This window comes from Cryptomeria japonica, unplaced genomic scaffold (assembly GCF_030272615.1).
Source record: "Cryptomeria japonica unplaced genomic scaffold, Sugi_1.0 HiC_scaffold_160, whole genome shotgun sequence".
In the NCBI taxonomy this organism is placed as follows: Eukaryota; Viridiplantae; Streptophyta; class Pinopsida; order Cupressales; family Cupressaceae; genus Cryptomeria; species Cryptomeria japonica.
Genome location: NW_026728982.1, coordinates 141,559 through 147,365, shown reverse-complemented (window position 1 = coordinate 147,365; position 5,807 = coordinate 141,559). Strand labels below are relative to the sequence as shown.

Genomic DNA, 5,807 nt, shown 5'->3' with positions numbered 1-5,807 from the left:
TTATAGGGGGAGGCTCTAAAGATCTAATTTGTTATTTTGTCAATCTCTTCTTGGTGTTCCATCTCTTATAAATAGTCAAACTTTTAACTTTCTTTGGTGCCACCATCTTGTTTGAGCTTGTTTGCAAATAAAATTCCTTCACCTATAACAACAGCAAAAAAACTCAATGTACTAAAAATATTTCTTCAAATAACTTTATAATTATATTCAATACACAAAATATTATATAGACTATAATTTTATTCATTTTAACAAAAATAAATCTACATCCTCTATTTACTTTTTAAATAAAATTAGAGTTTGGAAAAACAAAGAAAAATTTTAAATGAAGATTTATCATTTAAAGATGGATTAGTACGCATGATGCAAAAACTAAAAATATATTAGCATTTCTTTTTTAAAAATTAATCAAGGAAGTTCAAAATTCATATACCCAAGACCTACCCCATTATGGAAGGCCAAGAGTCACAGCTTAGAGTTCCACTTTTAGATGTCTCTATTGTTAGTTGAACTTGGGTCTCCACAGTGAGAACCCAGTGTTTTAACCAGTTAAGTTCAACCCCTTGGACTCAATCTTATTTCATATTAATAGTGATATAGGTTCATTTATATTTTGATGGACCACTTAGCACAATCCTTACATGACATCTATATTTAATTGCTAAGAACCAACCATAAAGAAAATGTAACTGTACAGGAATTTATCTGAGAGCTCAAAATCTGTAAAGTTCTTACAGAAATGGATAATGTTGGTAAGGAAGAGAGATTTGAATGAGAACCTAGATAATGTTGGTAAGGAAAAGACATTTGAATGCGAAGGTTCTCATGAAGATAGAATAGGTAATGAAGGAAGATATGGATATGTAGAACCTGGTAAAGATATCAATGGATATGAAGAAGAAAGAAAGCCTGAAATGGATCTGACGAAGATATGAATGTGCATGAAGATAGATAAGACAATAAAGGAAGATATGGATATGTAGAACTTGGTGAAGATATCAATGGACATGAAGAAGAAAGAAAGCTTGAAGATGCATCTGATGAAGATATAAATGTGCATGAGGAAGAAATATATTATGAAGATGGACATACATGACCTAAGGAAGATATGAATGACCATGAAGATGGATCTTATCAAAGAAGATATGGATACATAAGATATAGATATAGAGGGCTTTGGTATGGAGAAGCTGCTACTTTTGAGCAGATCTATCAATGTTATCTACCCATTTATACTGAAGATATAGGTATGGAGGGCCTTATGAAGATAGAAATTGGTATGCCGAAGCAGCTGCTTTTAAGCAGATCTATCAATGTTATCCTCCCATTTATACTAACAAACCAGAGCTGGAAAAAGCCAACAAAATTATAATGCCTCCGTCTCCTCTTTCTCGTCTGATATCTCAAGAAATAGAGTATCAAATGCTTTTCCAACTTCAGAATACCATCACAGGCCACATCTCACACAGTGGAGTACTTGAATTCGTGGCTGAGGAGGGTATAATTTATATGGCACTTTGGATAATGTAAAATATGCTTCTACAACCAAGAGATAAAGTTAAATTGAAGCATGCCACTCTTCCAAAGGGAACGAGTTTGAAATTGCAACCCCACATAAAGAATTTTTTAGACATATCCAACCCAAAAGCTTTCTTGGAGGTTTCTCTGAGGAACTTCTCTTGTTTAACCACAGGGGATACCATTAAGATAGATTATCGCAATACCACATATTGTATAAATATAGTTGAAACAAAACCTGAATCTGCCATAAGTGTGTTTGACACAGATTTGGAAGTGGACTTTGCTCCTCCTCTTGATTACAAAGAACCTGAAAGGTTGCCATTAAATCCTACTAATATCTGCACTACTACATCTAGTGCAAGAACAACAAGAGATATTACATCTAGAGAACATGGAGATGAATCTCAATGCAGAGTTAGTGCTTGCACTGGAGTTGGAAGGCGTCTGGATGGAAAACCTCTATCACCCAAAAGTACAAAAATTAAATCAGCAAGGTCAAGATCCCCTTCAAGAGCTCCAATACGTCAACCGGGTAAGCTTGTATTTGGTGGCAACACCATTCATACCCATGCACTTGCTATGGAATTTGTAAAGGTGGGGACATAGAAAAGTGAAAAGAAAAGTGAAGAAGCTGATAGGTTCCAACTTTTTTGCAAGATTGTCAAGTCAATTCAAAGCATTTAGAATCTAGAAGCTAGAGTGGATTGCAAACTTCTCCCCTACTTCTTTTAAAAACTTATTGACAGATAATTTTTTTCTATTTGATGCCATTGTATATTCTCAAAACAAGTTTAAGGCTTTGATTATAAATATATTTGTTTTATATTTCATGTATTTTTAGCTTGTTTAAACATTTAGATTTGGGTCCACATCTCTATACATGAATATATGAATGTTCTGTTATGAGTTCTCGTATATTTTCATTCTTCAAATCTATTTGTGGAATTAGTTTTAATATTCTTTGCATTTCATTTATATTAATAAAAAGTTACCAATCTAATTAAGAAAACTTCCCTCTAGAAAATGAATTATTTATATTAACAAATAGGAATATTACCAACATACCTTATGGTCGTAAGGGACAGAATAGTCAATAGCTAAAAGGTGCAGCAGATAACATTTGCAATATCATTGGAATGGATCACTAGAACAACAAAACAATTACAAATTTGATAGCATATACAAATGACTGAACTTAAGAGTAAACTATCAGCAAACTTAAAGATTAGATTAGTGAGAGAAGTTAAGAAAGTGGTTATATAGACAATTCCTAGGATAGGTGGATCAAGTTTGGAGTTGGAGAGAGCACAACTACCCTTATAAATTAATTTTTGAAATATTAATATATTGACCTAGCAAAACAAAATTTGGTGAAGAATGTTTATCTAACAATTTGTAGTATGCACAACCCTATTGGCAAAATGATGAGTAGGTCCCTCGGACGGTAAGTTGGGACACACCAATTAGTGGCTTGGGCTTGGATAGTGCTCAGGCTACATTTTTCTGTACCAATTCATTAAGTGGATCATACAATAAAATGGATTCAAAGGATGGGTGTGAATTTGCTAGTATTATTTGTTTTCCAGGAATAGATCAACACATTCGTCTTTACTTTTATGTAATATCTAATGTGATTGATATAATCTCCCATGACTGAGATTTGATTTTCTTGCTTCCCTATTGTTGCTTCCATGTTCTGGCTAGCACCATCCAGCTTGTTGATGACCTCTAATATGATTTCAATGACCCAACGTTGTCATTACCTGCTCCCTTGTGTTCTTCGGTTAGTATTTGTAGTGTAATTTTGGGTGTGCCCTACTGGGATTGTACCAATAGGGTGATATTTTTCAGGCAGCAACACTAAGATGGGTAAGGAGAGAATTTTGTCTTGTTAGGAAATCTAGAAAGGTGGAGGCATAGAAAAGTGAAAAGCAAAGTGAAGAAGTTAAAAAGTTCCAACCTTTAACAGGCAAAAAGTATTCATTAAAAGATTGATACTTTTACACATTCTTTTCTTGTTCTAGATCTGCAACGATCGATTGAAATATAAAATTATTATTCTTAATTTTTTCCTTTTAATGGAACTAATATTAAAAGAATTTAAATAATTTTTTATTTTTTAAAACTAAAAACTAAAAAATAGTAAGAATAATTAACAAATGTTTAAAAATTGTTAGGTATTTTTTGTAATTGTACATTTTCCAAAATAAATTGAGGATTACTACTGATCAAGTAGTTTTTCAATAAAATATTTGTATAAATTGATTATTTGTTTTTGATTAAAAAAGCAGTGTTAACTAGGGCGTTAACCCTTTACATAGTCTCAAAAGACTATCAGAAATTTAAAAACAATCTAAAGGTGGCAATAGACCAAGCAGGGGTACAAATCCCAAACTAACAAGTTAGATAGACAAACACCTGTCAAAGCTGCAACAACCCATCCCAACTCAAGAGTGGGGAGAAACACCCAAAACTTGATAAGAGGGGGTTGGGAAATAGAGGTAGATTTTCCCTTCCGCCTGCGACAAACAACTATCCAAGCAACACTATCATTTAGGAAAATTCAAAGAAAAATCAGGTAGGGGGACCCCGTAGAAACACTGCCAGATTGTTTCTGCAAAACAACAACAAGAGAAGAACGAGGCAGAGGAGCAGGAGCAACAAAACATGTAGCCAAAGGAGCAGAAGAGTCCACAACATCAGTAAAGGCTTCATTAGCAGTAAGGGGAACCTCATCTTGGGAGGAGACAACATCCTCGAGGGAGGAGTCAACAGAAGCAGACTCAGAAGCATAAACTATGAAATGATCTTCAGTGGCATCCTTCCACCAAGTTGCAAGATCTTGTTGTTACTACTTATCAAGTTGCCATTAGTTTTATATTCAAATTCATACTATACATTCTAGTCAGTGAGTACTATCGAATCATGCAGTCGGTATACACACAGAGAAGTCGGTATGCACAGTCTAGTCGGTTACAAAAGAAAGCAGTTACAGAACATAGTATTCACCGAGCTGTCTATCGAGTGAAACGTGTTACCAGATAAATTGAACCTGGACATGCATATGAAAACATGTTACAAGATCGAGGCACATCTAACCGTTATTACATTGGAAATTGCACCAAAAGATTGTGTATGATTACAAGGACAATCTAACCAATGAAATATTTTGTTCAGTTATTCATTCGAGGAATCTTGTTTGTAAGATCGAAGCAATGAATTGGATCACCATTTTAAGAGATCTATTTATACAGCATGAGTTAAGAGCAAGGTGTGTGCATGTATGTATGAAGGAAGACTGTTACAAAGACACATAGGTCACCGAGAAGGTTTTTAGAGAACAGTCGAAGAACAGAGTAAACAGAAGGGTTTACCGAGTTACTATATGGGTTACCGAGGTATGCTATAAGAAAGGTAATCTTATTCTGAGCACATAGAATCTGCTATAACATTTCGGATGTAAAGTTGCAAATATTTGTAATGATTTTATTGTAATATTGTGAAGTTGAAAGAGAAACCTTTAACAGGGTAAAAGACTCTAACCAAGTCTATAAATTGTAAAGCCTCTAACCAGGTGCATCATTTAGATTAAGTTTTGTGAAATCCTTTAACAAGGTAGATCTAATAGATCTTGTTACTCCTAATAGGGTAAGCTATCAAAAATAGCTAAACATGCAGCTCTAACCGAGGATCTTTATTATTGCAGTAGTGAAGTTGTGGGTGCCATCCCCACTGCAGTTTTTCTCTCTAACCAAGAGTTTCTGTGTAACCAAAATATATGTGCTATGGAGTGAATCATGTATGATTGTTATCTATTTGTTTTAACTTTATTTTATGTTACTGCACTATTCCGTTTATGCATAACAGTAAAGTTATTATTCAAGAAAAGTTTTGAAGTACTAATTCACCTCTCCCCTCTCAGTACATTAGCTTTCCATATTGGGCCTAACAATTGGTATCAGAGATACAATCTTGGAAAAGGGTTTAACTACCTAAAGAGAAAGATCTTATCAATGGAAGGCTATAAACAATCTCAGAGGATTGTGTATCTGGAAGAAGAGCTAGATCATGCAAATCAAGTGATTGCAGACATGCAAAGGCAAATGCAAAAATCTTTGAAAGTAAGAAGAAGATTATCTGATGACTTGCAGGATTCTCAAGAGTTAGTGGAACAAATTGAGACATCATCTGAGAACAGTATATCTGAAGAAATTGAAGAAATGATTGGAGCATTGAAATAAAAGAACAAAGTATTGGCTGATCAACTAAAAGCAATGAAAAGAGAA

General features: G+C 34.0%; 1 pseudogene; it reads left to right on the top strand.

Moving 5' to 3' along the window:
- The first annotated feature begins 616 nt into the window (after positions 1-616).
- LOC131067264 (uncharacterized) lies at positions 617-2,127 on the top strand (annotated as a pseudogene).
- Positions 2,128-5,807: the final 3,680 nt, after the last annotated feature.